This window comes from Adiantum capillus-veneris, chromosome 22, assembly GCF_014529385.1.
Source record: "Adiantum capillus-veneris isolate H3 chromosome 22, ASM1452938v2, whole genome shotgun sequence".
Taxonomy (NCBI): Eukaryota; Viridiplantae; Streptophyta; class Polypodiopsida; order Polypodiales; family Pteridaceae; genus Adiantum; species Adiantum capillus-veneris.
In genome coordinates this window covers 1,248,884-1,270,613 of record NC_140952.1, presented here as the reverse complement: position 1 = coordinate 1,270,613, position 21,730 = coordinate 1,248,884, and positions in this window count along the sequence as shown.

Here is a 21,730-nt window from a genome sequence, read left to right as displayed (position 1 = left end):
GATAGATATAAAGCTTAATATACATAATAATTAGATTGAGTTGGTTTGCAATGAAAAACAAATCCTTCTTCTAAGTATATTTTATTTTAGTATTAGAACTCAAAGTGAAGTACCTAATGCTAGATTGTAGCTAGTTTACTCCTATCTAGAAGTGAGGGATGTCATATGGAAAGGATGAATCTTTTTGGACTAAGATGTGACTATGGTTAATTGTAATGAAATATTTCATCATGTCTTTTGAGTGGATAAAAACTCACACAAATAAACCATTTACTAATAAAATCTCATTGAAGTAAGCTCACAAAAAAAATTCCCCCCAAAAAATAAGGGACAAAACTCAAATTTTGATGATGGTTGATGCTAAAGTTTGTATCGAGGATAAGATCACTAGCAGATACCCCATCTAAAAAAAGGAAAAGAAGATCAAACGACAATAGGTTATCGACGAAGCTCAAGAGGAGGCATGCTGTCGAGAAATTTGCGGTCTTGCTAGGAAAGCGCGGGGCTTATGGCTGTGAGAATTTGTGAGAGAACTCAACAAAAACTATATGAAGGAGTTAAACCATAGATACCATGAAGACTAGGGTTGGAAAGAAGTGCAATCAAAGAAGACCCACTCTTTCTCTCTTGCACTCACACACACAAAGAAAGAACACAAAAGAGAATGTCAAAACAACACAAACATGAAAACATCAAGGCTATGGTCATATCGTATCATGGGTAGTATGAAAGGGTTAATAGATGAGTTAATGGCATTCAATCTTGGCTGACCAAATAAGCTACGAATTGTTCTTTGGAATTGTAGTTTTGTGCTTACCATAATATATATATTTTGTCTAGTGATTGGGATTAATTGTGTGTACAAATCCTCTTGGTTCATAGCAAGATAACTACGCTTACATCAAAAGAAAAATTATAGTCTATGAGAGGTAGTATGATGGGATCCGGTGATAGAAGTATTTCATTGAGCCTTTCTGGGCCAAAGAGAAACACTATACGTTGTTGAAAGTGTATTTTACGGCTAATCCATACGTTAATTCTAATAGATCGTACAGAGTGAAAGCGATAGAAATTATCATCATGTGGATTATTCATCTAGGATAGTATGTGAGAAATGTAGATATGAGAGAAGTGAAGAGATGAGAAGTTTCCCTCCCAAGCCCTATTCTTGCCCGTAGGCAATAAGGATACTGTGGGGAGAGATATACGTGTAGCAAAGAGAACCTAGAATTTGTAGAGAGGATGAATTACTAAGAATGAGAGAGATAGGTTTGGTTAAGGAGGTGAGATTAGATACATATATATATATATATATATATATATATATATATATATATATATATATATATATATATATATATATATGTTGGATTAGAGATGAAAAAGAAAACAACAAGAAATCAAGAAAACATCAATGTAGAACACATCTTACTTGACAAACCCTTCGGCATCATTATTGATGGAGAGAGAAGAAGAGTGGATGATTCCACTTTGATTGATACACCAAGTGCAAGACCTTCTTTGATTAGAGTTGATTTTCCAAGGTTATCTTGTTGCAAGAATGGCTAGTCTTCTTCTAGGAGAAAGTGTATGCTTAGGCATAAGTTAATGGCTAAGTATAATTAAGCATTACTACACACTCCCTCATGAATTCCTCTCATCAATGGCTTGAATGCTTGAGTTATTTTCAAGGAAGAAGAGGTACCCTTTTATAGGTGAAGAGAACCCCCAAGGGTTTACACAAGAAGAGAAGAGCCAGTGTAAACAGAAATTGGAAAAGTTGGAAATGAGCTGTCCCTGCATGATGTGGGCAGACTGGGGTCCAGTATTTTGATCATATCTCCTCAACCGTGGCTCCAAATAAAAAATTAAAAATATGGACCAAAAATTCAGCTCAGTAGCTACGATTTTAATTTTAAAATTGTTTTCCAATTCGGATTGGAACCTTGTGTAAAAAAATCATCAAAATAGGGTCCATTTTTGGCAGAAAAAGTCTTCCTATGGTTCCCTTAGCTTAGACTTTCATTTGATTCCAAAGGACACCTCATGCCATATAAAAGCATGATATTGATCCTTGAAAATTTTTTGTAATCATGCATGCAATAATGCATTAAAATAAGTGTACCTTTGAAATGATGCCACCTAGTGTCCCACTAGGATTTGATTCCCTCCTAGTAGCTATTTAAAAAGAAATATAAGAAAAATATGAAAAATACATAGAATATATATATATATATATTGGACTTTACCCTAGATATAGGATCTAGCTAGGGTGTGAGATGATATTGAGATAGTAAAAATAAATAATCAATGCTTTTTGCCCCAAGTTAAAGAGGCGGAGCTATTGACGCTTTTCCCATAGTATTTTCTGATGGTAAAGTAAGAATAGGTTACCCTTGAGAAAAATAATGGGATGAGATAGAAGGCGTATTATTATACTTAAATATACATATGTACATTATAGAAAATATAACTATCTATCTAAAAAGTTACAAGATAACTCTTGTAGCATGCATTCCCACTATGTACATGTCACAGCATGACATCCACCCCCTCTAAACATGCACATCCTCCGGCATGTGCCAGCCTCATGGTAACTTGTGAAAGCAATTGTATCCCCTGTCATCCCATGACCTCCTCCAGGATCATATGGGTAACTCAAAAACTTGTATTGTACTAAGCATTGAGATTCTCTGCATCTTTTAATTCCTCTCGGATCAGAAGGAATTGTTATATACATCTGTCTCCAAAACATATGTAACAAATCTCCATTATGCGCAAAATCTTCATGATGAAGAGACATAAGTTCCTTATCCTCCTCTTCAAAAAACACTTCCAGGCTTCCTATAATATACTCGAAAGATTTTTGAAACTGCACTTCAACCTTCTCACCAACCTCTAAATCCATATGTACCTCTTTCTCATAGAAGTCTGAATTTGCATCTTCATTCTCAAAAGAATCCTCTAGATAGCCTTTCTCAACATCGAGAGAAACCTCAAAAATATGCATGGTAAACCTCTCATCAATTCTCTCACCTTCTACCAAATACCTCTCTAGCTTTACATCATAAAACTTTGCATACCTCTCAAATATGGTGTCTAATTCCCTTTCCAAATCATCCTGGTAGGTATGCTCCCGGTCACTTGTAACCGACTGCTCAAAAACCTCCTTCGAGTTATTCTCTGACACAATATCTTCACCCCTTATTCCTTTTTGACCCATCCCTAAATTATCTTCAACTGAATCATGTCTCCACTCATCTAGGGAGAACCCTTCTTCATTACATGACTCTGGTGTCAGCATAGAGCTAGCATCCTCTTCTTGCTTCAAGGCATCACCATGTATACACTTCCTATCCATAGTAGATAGATGCTCACAAACCTACTTGCAATTTATACCCTGTGACACAAGACCTAAATCCCTTTTATGCCTCAGATATTGTTTGCATACCTGCAGGCAACCGTAATTCTTAGAACCCTGTATAGTAGGCACTTTATGGGAAGCATCTTTATTTGCATCTTCACACAGATCAAAAATATCACCCCAATCACAGACCATATCCGAAGAGGTTTCTTGCTCTTCTACTCTATCCTCTGATGTCACTTCAACCTGTATAGCATTCCCAAACACTTCTCTATGTTTGATTTGTGAATCTTGAAGATTCATAGATTCATCCGCAGAACCCCAATCCTCATGTAGAGAATCGGCATCTGTCATTCCTTCCTCTACCATCGAATTGTGAAAGCTTGCTGCATCTAGCTCTAAATAAGGCACAATTTCATGAGTCATCTGTATCACATCTACTACCCCATATATACAAGACATACATATTACTCTGTCAATGCACTCCTCTTCTTCCACATCGTCTAGCTGAGGTACTTCACAATCTGCAATGCTACTAGCAGATCTATACTCACAAAGAAAGAGATTTTCAGTCACCCCCTCTAAATTAGCACTTTTGCAGCTAGGCATATCCATTTGGGTAGTACCACATGCATCAAACTTGCATAGGAAAGCATTGATAATGACTTCTTCATCCTGGTATATGTCTTCAGCATAGGCATCCGACTCTTCTAAACTTGGTAAAAGTTCCTGGATCTGCTCAAAAGTAGATTGTAGCACATCACTAATATAGCCGTCTTCCACCTGTTTTTCCTTCACATCCTCTGTCAAAACCATAGCATCCTCATCCTTGTATATACACTCATGTGCATCTTCAAACGAATCAAAAGGAGCGTCCAAATCATCTATCATAGCCGACGAGTTTGCATCATCCTCTAAGTCGCTTTGAGCTGTTTCAGATGCTTGGATAGCATCATGAGAGTCATTATCTTGAGATACGAAGGTTACAAGACCCAAACATGCTTCAATAGCTTCCACTATGTCTGCTTCATCTGCATACAATAAATTTGCATCTTGCAAAAGATATGCATCTATTACTGCTTCTAAATTAGCCTGTATGGATGTGTTGACACTTGCATGGCTTACAGGAGACACCAACTCTAGCTGGTCACATCGATTTCCACTCTGCTCCATCTCTTGGTCTTGATGTTCCAAGCATACCTGTGTTATAGCTATAGAAACTCATCCTAGTTGCTTGCATATACACTTGCATAGTCTTGAACTTCGTGCTTGAAATCATCACTCACAAGTTCAACAAATGCTACAATCATCCGAGCTTATGGAATTTCTTGAAGCCTCATCTTTGTCACACGGCACTCAAGATACCCTTGTGGATCATAGCCTTTGAATATATTAAGCTCATTATATACGGATTGCCTAGCGCTTTCAATCGCATTGATAGTCATTTTTTGGCTCTCGTAATTGCCATAGTGAGTTAACCCACCCTACCAAAATCATCCAAACACTGTGGCTATCCCTACCATTTCACTGTATATAGGTGTGTGTGAGTTAGGGGACTTTTCCCATATCTTCTTAAAAACCCTCAGCTACCTAATCACTGGGCTAGTTGAGCCATAAAATATAAAAATATAAAAAATATAAGTATATTATGGCCCATTTGTGTGTAAATATTTCATTGTATATAGGGCCTAAATAAAAGGATTTTTCATAATTATTTTGGTATTTATTTAAATATTTCTACCTATGGTGTGTTATTTATGCTATGGACGTTAACTCACCATTACCATATTTTTTCTTACCATCTTGCATACTCTTTATTCCATATAAAAATAATTTCATGCAAGCTTCTCTTATTTTTGGTGTACCTCCATCCCAACAAAAATCCAAAAAAACTAGTTTTATTTATGTGTATATATTTTCACTATTGTGATTTTTCCTTCCTACATCTATTCTCTTTTACTCTCATAAATTAGAACACAAAAAATATTGATCTTTTTATGGTAGACTTATAATGAGAGAGATTTATTTTGACCCCTTTATATTTTTTCCACCTATATTATTTATATTTGACATGTACATATTTTTTTAGACCCCTCAATATTTGATTTTCTTAGTTGTACTATTCACTTATATCATGATCTCAACAATATCTTCAATTATAGACCTACCAAATAAGGTCAAGGGTATGTGGAATACATGCATGCACCATGGGGAGCTCACTCTTGGAGGTATTCAAAAGAATCATCCAAAGAAGGACCTCACAAGGACCTTGTGCAGTGGAAAAAACAGTCGGTTTTGCTGAATTTTTAAAGATCACATGCTCCCCGAATTTGAAAAGGTGATACAAAAGAACGTTGTAGCTCGTGGAATGAACTTTCACCTCAAAAATTTTCATATTTTTTTGAGCTACGTGCTATGAGCTATGATTTTATTGGTGGACCCCAGTTTGCCCATGCTATGCAGCCACACTCCCTCTTCCACTTTACCATTTTCCTCTTTCACACACACCTCTCCACTCATCATCCCCACCTCTGTCACCACTCCTCTCTGCACCCCACTCACCTTCTTCTCAACCTTGAAGAATAAGAGAAACCATGGTGAACTCATGTCTCCTACACACACTTCCATTCCAAAATTGACCACCTAGTCTCATTTTTTCTCTTCCATATTACCCATATTTATAAAAAAAACCACAAAATTCAGCCTCTTCTCTTGAAAGACAGCATCATGGTGATTGATTACTCATGTTCGCTTACATTGGCTCCCAAGGAAGGTCAAGAGTGGAGAAAAACGTACTATCAAAGATAGTGGACCGTCAACAAGCGTCAAAATTGACCCTACTCAAGACACTTGGAGCATGGACATTTGTAAGAAATCCATGTTTCTTACCTATTAAGAGTTTTTTCTTCCTTATTTGTATCCTACATGGATACTCCCATTGTAAATATCCAATTCCATTTGTAAATCAATAAAAATACTAACTCTACTAATTTACTAACACTAACTTAGTATGAAAAGTCCTATCACCTCCACTTCTCTCCTCTCTCTCTTCTTCATCTATCCCCACCAACTTCTTGATAATTCCAAGCACAAGAAATTAGAAAAGTGTTGAAAATCTAACCCAACCATGGTTAGAGGAGTAACCCTAGCCCTCAAAATTGCTATAAAAGGAAGGTGTAGCTAGCACAAAAAGGGAGAGCCATAAGCAAGAGCACTATGCTATAGCTTGAGAATCTAAGCTTAACCTCTCTAGAAGGAGCTCTTGAGTGGAAGCTCATTGTCATATGCTTGTGCATGTGTTGTAATAGGGGTGATTAGCACGGGAACTCTATGCCATTGTAAGAGAGAGAGCGATCATTCAATTGAGAGTGGAAAATCTATCATTCCTCCTACTAGTGTAAGCCCAACATTTGTTGAATCAAGGAGGGTGGATTTGGACTAAGCTTGGATACTTTGTCTCTCTTCCAACGTGAAGTAATGGACAACAATGATGTGTAAGTGTCTTGGTGATATTTTTAGTTCTTGATAGCTTGTGTCTGGGTGTTGTCATCAATTTAGTCATAAATACCACATATTGTAAGAGGGCGACAGGGTGGAGAGGACTCCCCTTGCCTTAAGACAGTGATTGGGTTGGCTTTTCTTGTGATGTGTCGTGGTGAAATTTACTCAAGCTATGTTGAACAAATACTAATCTCACTTTGATCGGTCATGACAGATTTGTAAGAAGGTATTAATGCAACAAGCACCCCCTCCCTCTTCTCTCTCTTTCTTACATATATAATTGTGTTTGCTTGATCATTGCCGATACATTTCAAAGCAACCCGAGCACTCTCTCTCTCTCTCTCTCTCTCTCTCTCTCTCTCTCTCTCTCTCTCTCTCTCTCTCTCTCTCTCTCTCTCTCTCTCTCTCTCTTTACGCGTCCTAGTTCGCATCCAAAACTAGGTGGTGCCCCAAATTTGTGTAGGGTTAGGTTGCGGGTTTGTGTGTGTGTTTGTTTTTTTTTTCCAACCCCAACCCAATTAGGCAGCACGGGAGCCTACAAGGGTGCTTAGAGGCCACTCTTCTTATTGCCCGCCCCGGACCGCCTCAAATTGGTGCCCCCACTGAGGAACCAACTTGTGTATGTTTTGTGTAGGATCAATCTTTAGAATAGTCAAGTAGTTTGCATGAATCACGAGAATTTGTATGATCCTTTCATTCCGATTGCAAGGCAAAAGGTACACATAATTTCTAGTACTAAGTTGCAATTTCAACGCGTAATTCGTAGAATTTTAGGCTCTCTTAGGTTAGCCGAAATAAACGCTTCGGTAAATCCTTTTATTTTGCCTCTCATTAGGTACGATCTTAGTTTCGATGGATATATCTTTGTTCTATTTTAGGCATTAGGTTATGTATAGAGCATGGATAATGGCCCAGAAATTTTCCCTTTTCACTTCACACCACATATTAGGATAAATATTGCACTTAGTAGAAAGATACATTTTCAGTAGCCTATGATGTTTATGTTCAAACGGCTGAAAGAATAGGGGAAATTCTTGCATCTCCACAACCTGTCATTCTACCTCTCATCAACTACCACACTTCTTTTGATGTACATGTGTTCATTTTATTTTAAAATGAAGTGCAGCCAAAAAATAGTGTGTATGTTGGCTTTTTCTTTGTCCATGTTTGTTACAAAAACAAAAACGATCATTTGTTCTAACAAGGAGTGTGTGTGCAGTGAAAATTCAATCCTTAGAGATCTAGCTCTATTACCGATTGAGTTGCAGGAGCAGGTAGTAAAGCGTCTCCCTCATAACAAGAGGGTGGTGAAGCTAAGACGAAAGGTCCTACGTGTGGATTCCATTTTCCTTTTGCTGTTGGGCACTAAGGAAGACCGTACATTGATCCAAATAGTGTGTGCCCTAAGATTGGTAAATAGAGTGAAATTTGGTGTTTAGCGAGTGCATTTCACCATTGAGGAAGACTCTTCAGGAAACCTGCAGCCAGAGTTCATGCTTCATAGACTCGCATTTGGTGAATTTTTCCCTCATTTGCGTCTTATTAATAGTCTTCCTTTCACTTTCAACAAAGGAGATAGGGATCTATTTAGGGCTTGTCTTAATAAAGAGAGCATCGAGAAGATTACAAATTTGTATAAATTCTCATCCTTCTCTACTTTCTATGACACTTTGTTCATAGAGACGTTGTAAATCTCTTGATGCTTATGAATGATTTAACCATAATCCTAAGGAGTTTTTGTCCAGGAGTTTTGTAGCACAAGTGGAGTCTCTAAATCTTGCAAGCTTGATTGGACTTGAGGAGGATATTGTTTATGAAATTGTGAGAAGGTTGCCTCATTCCGACTATGTGGAACTCGAAGGAAAGGAGCTCCTAGTCAATTGCTACTTTCTCACAGCCTTCGACGAGCATGAAGATCTAGTTTTTATACAAACCGCTTATGCATTGGGAATTGTAGATCAAGTGCAATTCATTACTTGGGACGTGGTTGCTCTTCTAGATCCAGAAAATGAATTTTTATATATTTTTGTATATCGACTTAGCTTTTAAGAATTTCAACCCTTCTTAGAGCTCATAAATAGTCTACCCTTTTGTTTTGATCAAACAAATCGAGACCTCATTGAAGCTTGGCTAGCTGAAGAAGAAAACCTAGAGTGGTACTTTCTTACTTCTTCATTTGCAGGCAAGTGGTTCTAAATTTCTATTGTATCCCTTGTTACAACTCGTGTTGTAATCTTTCATAATAATGGAAAGCCAACGCCAAATGTCCAGATACCCTCTTTTCTTTGGAGAGCCTGGAGAGGATGCAGAATTATTTTTAGAAAATTTCAAGATGTCTTGTCGTATCAAGAGGATATTAACTGATCAAGAACGTGTAGAGATGTTTGAGGTGGTCCTTAGGAAAGATGCTAGCACTTGGTTTGACTCTTTGCCTGAGGAAGTTAAAGGGAATTACATGGAATTTGTGAATCATTTCAAGAGATACTTCTTTGATCCCCAAAACACTCAAAAACTATGGCAAGACATTGTTTCTCATAAGCAAAAGGATTTAGATGACTACTACTTGTACAAGCAAGAGTTTCTACGTCTTTGGGCTCTATGGATACGAAATGTTGATAACCCTGGTGATGGTGCAGAATTTCTAAAGAAGGAGAGATTCATAGCTGGACTCCTTCCTGATCTTAAGGTAAAGTTGGAGGCGGATGCACCTTCCACCTATGATGCAGCTGAAATTAGAGCTTCCAAGAAGTATAGGAAACTCAAGTGCCTAAGGGGAGAGGTTCCAATAGAAGGTCTTAGACCCAAAGTTAAGTCACAAGCATCAACATCTAGGGAGCTTCCTGAGGTAACGGCGGAAGTGATTGAGAAGTTAAATGAATCTTTAAGCAGCTTGTCAATTCACCTTGCACAAGCTGTAGGTCCAAAAGGACAAGCAAGGAAGTCTGAAGAGTGAGATCCACGACCTAGGAGAGTCTTACAATGTTGGAATTGCGGAGAGTCTGGACATGGGATGTATAATTTTCCTTGGCCCCGTGGGGAGCCAGGGAGACCTAACTTGAATTACCCAGTGATGAATGCAGGTGAAGGAACTAGTCAGCAACCACGGCTTCTACAAAGGCCAAATGGAGCAAGACCACCTCCACAAGGAGTGGAAGGAGTTCCACCTTTGCTAGACACAAATGTGCATGTGGTAGAAGATTTATCGGATTTTTCTTTGGAATGTCCCTTTAGACTGAAATGGTGATAATCTGGTCCAAATTGCTTCAAATCAATTTTTGAACAAGCAAAGATGCATAAAATCAAGCAAGGAACAAAACTGTATGGTCAAAACAAAAATTTGCAACCAAAGTAAATAATCATAATTATTTACAGCTAAGGAAAATTTTCAACCTTTTGCAAACTTGGTTTTATAGGCTTGAAGGATATGCCAAATACATGCTCTGAGTGAAATATGCGCTCATTTGGATGCACATGTTGAAAATGGTACCAGATTTTGGCTCTAGGTCTCTGAAATAGTAGATATAAAGGAAATCTGAGATTTTGAACTCCAAATTGATTCAAAGTTGGCTAGTTGTCTTATCACAACATGTACTTTGGATGTATTGATGGCCAAATATCAAAATTCTCCAATTTTGACCAAAAAGTAAATAATCGCGATTATTAACTTTTCTTCCAAAATTGATATTTTTTGGTACAAATTGGTTCTAGGCATGGTATAGACCTTGGGTATGAGATAAGACGTGATTTGGATCAAGAAAAGTTTTCCATAATCCAAAATTTGGCTTGCAAAGACTTCTTTGCGTTTTTTGGTAAGTTTACAAGTAATGGGTGGTCATTTTGGCTTATACTTGATTTTTGTCATGTAATAGGTGTGTACACATGATAGGTGAGGTGATTTGACAATTTCCAAGCAAAAGTAAATAATCGCAATTATTAACTTCAGTGACAAAAACTTTGTAAAACTCACAAATTTTGACATATACATGTTTTATACACCTAATACAAGTCCTAAATTGAATTTGGTCAAGTTTGATCATGCCGGCATCACTTTGTGCTATGTCGACTCTGAAATCACCATTCTTTTGTGATTACTCTGTATGTTGCGTTGGTTGATCAACTTTGAGGCTTTGGACTTGTCCGTAACATAGTCGTAAAGCTACCTGTCCAATTCTGGCTTGTTTGGAGTCAGTTTGGCCTCGTATGTCGAATTTGACGCTTTGTAACCTTTGATCCATTTTCTGCTTTTCGAGGGCGTTGCTTGATGGATTTCACCAAACCAATCATATACATTGTATATGGACCTCATTAGCAAGCCATCTGCGAAGTCAGGTCAAAATTCTGGCATTTGCCAAAAACCTAACTTTTCTACTGGGGACCCCTTGACCCCAGCCAAATGGTCATCTGATGGTATAGAAAGGTTCTATTATGTTAGGGCATGCTATGGTTCAAATCCCATCCGATTTGGTCAAGCTGGTAGGCTGCTATGGTCAATTTTAGGTCGTAGGTCTTCGTGCACTGCTCGGTTTCTAGGGTTTTTTCTAAGGCTTTAGACTAGCTATCGGCCATACAAAATGGATCATTAGCGAGTAAAGAACTTACCCCTCATGTATCATGTGAGATGGCGCTGAAAAAGGTCAATTGTGGGCTCCGGAAATGTCACGCGGAAGAGGCCGAAATCTCTCTCTACAAAGGCTCCAAGTGGAAATGAAGTGGTTTTAACCTACAATGGATATCTATACCTGGACTTCCCGAACCAAATTTTCCCAGATTCCCCCGTCAATCCTACTAGGCCGCAAAATCTATGTTAGACTCAAAAATTTCCCTGAAAGTAGGCCTGGCCGCCTAATTTAGGCTTCTCGCTTCCGTCTTCTGATTTCATTGAGAATTTTTGTGCTTGTCTGCCTTGTCCTTTTGATCACCATCATGTCTTCAATTTTTCCATATGAGCTTTCTTGCTATTTATTATTAATTTTGACATGTTTATTTGAAAAAATCAAAGAAAATAGCAAAATTCTCTAAAAAAGTAAAGTAAAAATCCAATAATTAAGAAAATCACTTGAAAAACATAACTTTATTGTTTTTTGTTGGATTTCTCTATTATTAAGCCTCCTTATCAACAAAAATGATGAAAAATACCCAAAAAAGAACTATTTTTTGATAGTATATACACTATTTACAGTCATCGAGAAGATATTATCAATGAATTTCTCTTAAATGATGAAAAATACCCAAAAAAGGACTATTTTTATGATTTTTTGATAGTATATACACTATATACACTCATCGGGAAGATATTATCAATTAATTTTTCCTTGTTGATGAATTATAAGGGCATTATTAGGTAATTTTGCAAAAAATACACACGTTAACATGGAACTTTTTCCTCTCTCTTCAAACATTTCCCTTAATTACTTAGTACTTAGTGCCCTTCACTTAGTACCCTTCCACCCCTCCTAGATGGCGCACTCCGGGACGACTGCGTGCATGGGTTGAACAATTGTGTCTATGCATAGCCGTGATTGGCTCTACCATGATATGAAGATCAATGCAATTCAAACCAATATGATGTGCAAGAGCTGGGTCTTGAGTAATTAACTCAAGGGTTTTCGATGTTGAGGTTTGCTGTTGGATGTCTTCCAAAGAGCAAATCTTGTAGCTTTTGTGCTCTTTGTTTGATTGTACCATTAGGGTGTTTTAGCACGCTGATTGCTTGAGCTGTTGGTAGCACGTTAGACTATTGTCGAGCTTATTCTCGACATTGGTAGCTCGATCGGCTTGGTGCTGCATGGTGTGTTGGAGTCTGTTGAGACTTAACTTTCCACTATTTATTGGTTTCGTGGTTTGTGGAGAAGATAAGTGCTCCTTTTTCTTCCAAACCCATTTCATGTTAGGTTCCTTGCTCGGAGATACTCGATTCTGTGTTCGAATCCATGGAACCTTCTTTTGTTTTTTCGATGAAGTTTTAGACACCCAGATCTGAATTGGTTTACCCTTAAGCTGTGCTTTTGGTACCCAAATCTGTCTGACTCCTTGCATACTACCTGTAGCATTTGATTGTCGAGGGGATGGAGAAGATTGGCTTCTTGGATTGGTCTATTGATTTCTTATATTCCATTCCTCCTTGCTTGGTGAAATTGGAACAATGAGTTGCCCTCCTTTAGGTGATAGCTTTAGCTGATTCGTATCCCAATCTGGTACTGCTTTGTATGTACGCATCCAAGGAATTCCAAGAATCATCCTCTCATTCATGTGTTCATCTGGCAAGCATACAAACTGATGCGGACATGAACATCCATGTACTACCACGTTCAAGCTGACTACTCCCAATGTTGGAGTTGGATTCTTGTTGCATCCTTTGATTGTCGCTATTCCTGCTCTATCAATGCTTGACTTGTTGCCTTCTTGTATGTGGAATAACTGACTGCATTCACTCTAGCTCCTGTGTCTACCAAAGCATTGATGTTATGATTGTTGAGTTGTACTTTGATGCGCAAATCCATTCCATCTCACCAGTCGTCATCTGTTGAAACTGCGTCTTTAGGTAATTTTCATTGTCGATCATCTAGTTTCAAAGTGTTGATGGGAATCGGTATCTGTTGATGGAAATCGGTATCTGTTGATGGGAATCGGTATTTGTTGATGGGAATCGGTATCTGTTGATTCTTGAGAGCAACTTTACGCTTGAGTACCCGAAGTCTAGCTTCCTCTTGGGCTTCATCTATAACCGGCTATCGCTTGATCTTCCTTTGTTTTGCTGCATGCATTCTCTCTAACAATTCATTGGTTAGTGGCAATTTGTATTTCTTTAACCGACATCCACTAATCCAATTAGCCATTGGTTCACCATCTAGGGTGGACAATTTTACAGCTCCACTTGGAGATACATCTTCAATGATAAATGGTCCATTTTCCTTTTTCTTAAACTTTGGAATGTGCTGCTCAAGGGAATAGATTAAAACTAAGTCCCCTTTTTTGAAGATTTTTCTAATTAAGTGGGAATCAAAAAACTGTTTTTGTTTCCGCTTTTGTGCATAGATATGAGCTATAGTGGTTAGCCTTTGCTCGTCTAGCTTTTCCAAATCTTCAAGTCTTCCTGACAATTCATGTCCAATTCACTCAAGATTCTGTGCTACTTTAATGTCGGCAATAGAAATTCTATTGGCAATATGGCATCAAGACCACAAACAAGGTTAAAGGGTGTATCATTTAGAGCTGTTTTGAATGAAACTCTATAAGCCCATAGAGCAGCATGAAGATTCATTTCCCAATCTATCCTTCCTGAACTAACCACTTTGGTCAGTACCGAGCTAAGAATTTTATTCGTATGCTCAGCTTGTCCGTTTGCTTGTGGGTGATAGGGAGCTGATTTGTTATGAATGACCATAAAATCATTAAGCAAATACTCTATTACCTCATTGAGGAAATGAGTTCCCCGATCAATGAATATCTCTATTGGTAGTCAATATCTTTCCCTCTCCAATACAATTGGTTCCCAATAAGAGCATAGTCCCTTGCTTCAATTTCAATTGCTCTTTGACGGCGTTTACTCATATCCTCAGGAAATGTTCTACTCGATAAGTAAGTAACCAGATAATTACTCCACTTTGGAACAGGTGACATTTGAAACAATGTTACATGAGGAATGGTTGGTTGTTTTTGACATTGAGGAAAATCTTTTACAAAAGATCTAACATCTCTCCTCATAGTTGGCCAAAATACTCCAAGTCTTAAGATTTGTTGCATAATTTGGTCTTCCACAAAGTGAAGTCCTACTATGGTAACATTTGCTTGACTTAGGTATTGTTCCTTTTCTTTAGGGTTAATGCATAAAATAAATATCTCGTCTCGATTTCTTTTATATAGCCTTCCAGCTAGTAATTGATACATAGCCAATTTCTTGATTAAATCAATTGTGATAGGAAGTGGTATTTGTGAATCCATTTGAGCTATTGTCATCAATACACAATGTTTTCCAACCATCTAGGTATCATTTCCACGGAGAACAAATAGGCATCTGGTAGATCATCGTCTACCCCTTTAGGTGATTCCCCTGAAACAATCCTTGACAAATGATCTGCTCATTGATGTGTAGTGCCTTTTTTTACAACCACAGTGAAATCAAATTCGAGAAGAATGATGAACCATCTCACTATTCTCCATGTGCTGCATGGCTTGTTGACCATATATAACAAAGCAAAGAACACGAACTTGTTGGCTAATAGGTAATGCCTATACTTTTTAACGGCATAGATCATTTTTAGTCCTTCTCTTTTGATGGTGGTGTAATTCTTTTTTTCCATGTTCAATTATCGGCTAGCATAAGAAATAGAAAAGTCAATTTTCCCATCTCCTGGTTGGGCTAGTATAGAACCAATAGCAACATTTGAAGCATCTACATGTACGTGGAATACCTTATCCCAATCTGGTGCTTTCAATATTGGAGCTGAGGTGATAGCTTGCTTAAGCTTCATGAAGGATTCTTCACATGCCTTGGTCCATTCAAAGTTCGTAATCAAGCTATACATGGGTTTTGCAATTATAGCGTACATGTAGATGAACCGTCGGTAATATCCACAATGTCCCATGAAGGCTTGTACCCCCTTGACTGTTGTTGGTCTAGACAAATCAGCAATGACATGAATCTTCTCAATATCGGTAGCTATGCCATTTTTAGACACGTATGTCCAAGAATTTTCCCTTGTCTTCCCATGAATGTGCACTTTTCAGGGTTTAAGCAAATCCTATAAAGTCTATATTTCTCGAATATCTTTTTGAGGTGTTCAAAATGATCATCCCGGATTGACAAATGCACGCATAGATCATCCATGTATACTTCTAAGAATTTCCGAAGATACTCTTTGAAAGCATGGCTCATCAATCTCTGAAATGTGGCTGGAGCATTAGTTAACCCAAATGGCATAACCCAATAGGCAAATATACCCCCTTTTGTTGCAAAAGCAGTTTATGTTGATCTTTTGGGTCAACCAAAAGTTGATTGTATTCCTGCCACTCATTCTAAAACATGCTCAGTTATCGGAAGAGGAAAGTTGTCTCTAATGGTGGCTGCATTCACTTTTTTGAGATTAACACACACTTGTAATTTTCCATTTTCTTAGGCACTACCACAATTGGAGACACCCAATCTGTGTGTTCAATTTTGTAAATGAATTGAGCTTCCTTTAGTTTTTCAATCTCTTCTTTAATCTTCCTGGCAAATGTTTCGTTATAAGTGTATGGTCTCTGTCTACTTGGTTTTGCATCATCTCTCATGGGTATAGTATGTTGACAGATTTCTGGATCAACATCCTTGAGATCCTTGTAAGACCAAGCAAAGATATCCCGGTATTCCTTTTACAATCTTAGCAAAAGCTTTTCTTCTTCTTCTGTTAGGTCCTTTGCAATGTAAGCAAGTCTAAACTCTTCTCCTGGTTCAAGCCAAGTCTACCTTTTTAGCATTTTCAGGTCCTTCGTAAGACTCACCTTGTTTTCGTAGTTCCCTAACAAGTTGTTCAATTATGATTTTCTAATCTTGGAAAGTATACTTTTTGTAATGGGATGGAACATGCATTACATCCTTACCATCCTCTTCTGTGGTTTCTATTTCGGTTGTGTATATCTCCTTTAGAGCTTTTTTCAACTCTTGATATTTCTTTTTCCGCTTGACTCTGGTCGTGAGTGGTTTTTTATTCTAAGATTTTTCTTGAGTACCCTTCCTTGCTTCTCTCGATGTTTGAGACATTTCTGAGTTTCTGTTTGAAGGATATCCGCCAGTTATTTTGTCCTTGACACAATCATTAGCATCTATTTGCATCAGGAATTGTGTTTTACTAGAGACTGGTGGCATAGGTCGTGTTTTCACATTATTGGTGTCTCTCTTTCGTCTATACCATTTTGTCGTTTTGATTTATGGTTTGGAAAGTCAAAAAACTTTTCCTCCCCTCCCTTTAAGAGTAACTAAGCTCTCGTATGCTCTTTTTCTGACCCTGAATCTTCTAAGGTAGCTGAGTGTTCATCTAACTCATCAGTTGCATCGTAATAGAGGTCAGAAAAGACTTGTTGAGATTTCATCAAGTCCTTGGTTTTCTCATCTTTGTTTTCAATGTTGAAGACTCACATCATTTGGATGGAAATTATGCCGTAGCTATCCTCATTGCAAAATTGAGTAGGCATAGACGTATTCACACATACATCCATTGTCGCTAAAATTTGAGTCCACTCAAATGGTTCGAATAAATGCTCTGGAAAGGGCTCAGGTATGTAGGCTTCATCTGTACAGTCCCTTTCTAGGATACATTCCTCTTGTCTTAAGCTTCCATTTTTAGAAGCTCCGCACATCCAAATAGGAGTGTCTTTGTTTAACCAGGATGGGAGTTTAGTTTCAGCCGAAGAGACTGAATCAAACTCTTGGATGGATATTTTCAAGACATCTCTATAAGTGTGATCTTTTAGATTGACTCTTGTTATAGATCCCACCTACTTCAAGTATAGATAGTTGTTTCCCCAATCTTGGATAAGTTGTACCTGTCGCATGAAAGGTCTTCCGAATATGATTTCATAGTTGCGTTTTTTTCCAAAGTCTACTATGGAAAAAGTGTGTTGATATTCAATTCCACAGGAGTTGACTATCACTTTTTCAAGTAGCCCTAGTGGTCTCTCAATGTGTCCGTCAACCAACTGCAATTTCATTCGTGCTTTTCTAATGGTTAGTTGTCCCCAGGATTCCCATACTGCTTTAGTGTCTATGGCTATGCCAACTCCACTATCCACTATTGCCATGGTTTCAATGTCATTATATTTCACTGGGAGGGTAGTGTTTTCTTCTTCCCCTTCATGATATTCTCCAACCTTGTTCATAGGAATTGATTGAATCTCTTTGTTTTCTATTTCATTTTTCAATTTTCCCAAATTCTTAGAGATTAATCCCGTTATCCCCACCTTCTCTAGGGTTTTCTGTAAATTGTTCCATAAGTATGGCCTGAGTTTCAACAGTTCTTCCAAAGTAAGAGTGCATTGGATGGGTGTAGACATGATTGAATGAATGTTGTCTACTTCTAGGGTCTGTTTGGCTCTTTTTACTTGAGTGGTCTTGCACACGATGGATTCATCTTCAACCTTATCTCCCAAGTAAGAAGGTAATGTTTTAATGTCAATGGTTTAGATATTCCTGAAGCTTCCGATCTGCAATTCCCGTGCAAGGATTGTAAATCCATGTTCATATCAGATGGTAGGTTATCCAACTAGACTTCCTCTATAGGAGCTGACTTTTAGTTAGGCTCCCATCATTGATCTCTCTCACCTTTTCCCATAAGTGTCCTGGCCAGTCTTCCTCTACGAATGGGATTCCGTCCAAGGCATCTTCACTGTCCGGCACTATAAGCTCTGGTTCATGTGTTTCAAGGTGGGGTTCTGCCACCACATCGGATTTCGCTTTCGTTTCTTCTATCGCAAGCTTTTCAAGTTTTGCAATACTTTCAAGCTTGGGTTTTTGTTTATCCAGCATTTCTTGCGTGATTCTTACCAAGTTTTGATAAGCTTCCAGCTTTGCTGCTTCCATGTCTGGAGATGGATAGTTTTCCCATTTGTTTTCCATGTTTTGGCCTGCTTTAAGTCCTTCTTGGTAAGCTTCCAAGGCAGCATTAACAGGCTCAAAAATTTTATCAACCAGAATGGATCCTCCAGATTTCACGGTTGTTTGCTTGAATTCACTGCCAGTTTCTTTCAACTTGTCTTGGGCTAGCATTTTTGCTTTCTCTTCGTTTTCACCCCGTTATTTTTTTTTCTCATCTCATATCTTTTTCTTCTGCTCCTTTTGATTCTTTGAGAAGAAACTTTTGTGTTCTCCGAATCATCAAAGGAGTTGTGTTTCTTTTTCTTTGCCTAGGCTCTAGTGATTACCTTTATTGGAACAATCGGTTCGCTCTCTGATGAGCTACTAGGCATCACTTGGATTACGTTTACCACAGTTTTTCCCTTGTTCAAAGGATTCTTAGGACAATCTTCCAGAAAGTGTCCTCACTTTTTGCAACATTGTATGCAATAGGCTTCAATTGGTTTGAGGTTTTTGTTAAGCTCTAGACACTCCTTCTTTCAGTGGTCATCAGCACCACATTTATGACAGTTTCCTGTTATGGGCTTCATCATGGGTCTTCCCATGGGAGGTCTGACACCTTGATTAGCTACATAATACATTGGTGCGAGCTCTGGTGGAGCATAAGCCATGGTTTCTTCCATTGGTGGTGGATGTGGACTATACCAATCTCCTTCTACCATTACTGTAGATGGACTAGGCTCCTCATAGGGTGTAACAGGCACTAATGCTTGTTCATCTATGACTCCTTCCGAGTGCATGTACTTTACAGGAACTGCATTATATCCTAGATATGGAGGTTTTTGTCCCCACACAGGTTGAGGTCTTTCCATACCCATTGGTGGTCTTTGAGCTTGGGCCATATTACGTTGGTACATGTACATGGGTGGTCCCTGGGGCCTCATGGACACGTATTGAACATTCCGATCATACTTGGGTCTGAAGTAGCACTCGTGGGTTTCATGGTTGGTCCATTTACCCTCGATTGCACACCATTTTTGTGGCCTAATTGGTTGTTCGTGTGGAGGTATCCCTTGTCCTCGTCCTCTCATAGGCGCTTTTTGCATATTGTTCATCATGTCGTTCATCCTTTTTAGCATATCTTCTATGGTTGAGAGTGGTACCGCAGCAGCCGTTCCCACTTGTGTTGGTTTTGTGGATGTTGTCTTCTCACTTTGGTTATCCTTAGGGACATCCTCTTCATTGAAGATCTCACAATTGTCTGCTATGTCAATAGCATCAGACACAGACGCTTCTAGGGTTGTATGCTTTTTACTATAGAGTATAGCATGAAGTTCTTTGTTTAGCAGTCTCTCCAGAAATAAGGATAGAAGTTGTTCTTCTGCAGGTATCTCCATCTCTGGGCATCTGGCAATGTATTGTTTCATTCGAGTTGCACAATCCCTAACATATTGACCATGTTTCTGTTTAAAGCTGTAGATTTGAGCTACCGTATTATGTTTAATCTCCTTTTTGTAACAAGCAGCTACAAATCCTTGAGCTAATGTGTTCAAGTCCATCATTGACCTTGGTGGAATGTTTTGGAACCATGTCAAAGCTTTTCATTCTTAATGTCATTCCAAACCCCTCAAATTGAGTATGGAAATCGAATATACGCTCTGCTCTTAGCACTTGCTTAAAGCTTGCTAAGTGGTCATATGGATCCCCTGATCCATTGTATTTTCTGACCCATTTGTGAAAATCAGTTGGTCTGACACGTCTATTTGGTCAACTCCAGGTCTTCTGGGAGTTGGTCCTATTCTGAGTCCTTCAAACCTCTGTTGGAAATAGTGACTCATGTAGCCCTGGATTGGCCTTAGTGTCATGAGGTGGTTTTTGGTTTCTTCACATTATTCTCAGATGATCTCTCACGATGTTTGTCTCTTGGAGTTGTTTCTGGTCCTTGCCCCAAGATCCAATCCCTTATGGAATACCCCTGGTATTTGGTTTGTTCTACCTCCTCAAGAGTCATCATAACGAAGTTGTTGTTATAACAATCCCTAAACAGGTAAGTTGGTAGATCTGCAGATCCCTTATCTTTGATCTTGAAGATATAGATGATCTTCATGGTCGTTAATTGTCCTGGTTTGGCATCAAAAGTCCACAAAAGATCTTTTATGTTTCTATCTTCCCAACAATAGACTCCGATCCTAGGATTATCCGTACTAAGCCATTGCAAAGGCTTCCAATCTACTTGATTGTATCCTTCAAATTCTAAAGTTGGTGGTCCTTCTTTTGCTGACATATTTGGGATTATGGTGTTTACTTCTTACCCCCATTTGTCTACCACATCAGGATTTTCGACTTGTACATATTGAGTTCTGTTTTGATCTATGTACATTTTTCCTTCGTTGTTTGCCCTAACCTCTTCTTTGAACTCAATACCATGGTCATGAATGCGAATAGCATACTCCTCGTTTTTTGTAAGTTTTTTATAAGTTTTTGGATAAGAAATACACAGCGTGAGCTAACGGCACTCACTTCTCTCCTTCTCACGCTTCCTACTCCCTCTCTGGTTGTCACATTGCGAATGCATTCGTTGCATTGCAACCGCAGGTAAGAGCTCTACGCATTGACGTAAGCCCTTTACAGTATTTCGTAGCTTTTGGCGTCGCCGACCCGCGGCCTACCCACGGCCTAATTTCATCATAACTAGGAATTTACACTTTTAAATCAAAAACTAAGCATAGGCGGGGTATTGGGGCATCATTGCTAAGAATTTATATGCATTCTGGGTCGAAAACGTCTAGGTCAAAAACCCCATGTTGTTAATAATCGCGATTTTGAAACTTGACCTAAAGTGGGATTTGAGGCCATAGGCATGTGTGCTTAGGTCTTATAAACTTGTCCTAAAAGTTTTGTTATGTTTGGATGTCATTTGATGCTGTAACGGATGTGATTTGCTTGCCGATGAGCGATTGGCTTTTGGTGATTTCAGTCACTTGAGTGTAGCTTGAGTTAGATGCGAGTTTTTAGTTGTTTTTCGAGAGATTTACAACCTCTTGTAGCCTCTATGCACTAGTTGAGTCAGCTTCGTCCCATGGTTTGACAAATTAATTGTGGTTCTTGCTAATACTGCAATAAGATAGGATGGTGAGGTTAGAAATGCGTCCCACATTTGGCGCCGTTGCGGGGGATCGAAGAGACCTAACTAAGGAAAAACACGAGCGTATTGTGTAGTTGTCCTTAACTTCCTTTAGGTTCGCCTAGAGTTCAAAACTTTCTTTTAGAAACCGCATAGCATAAGATTGTCATCTTTTGCTTTGTAGAGGTAGTTG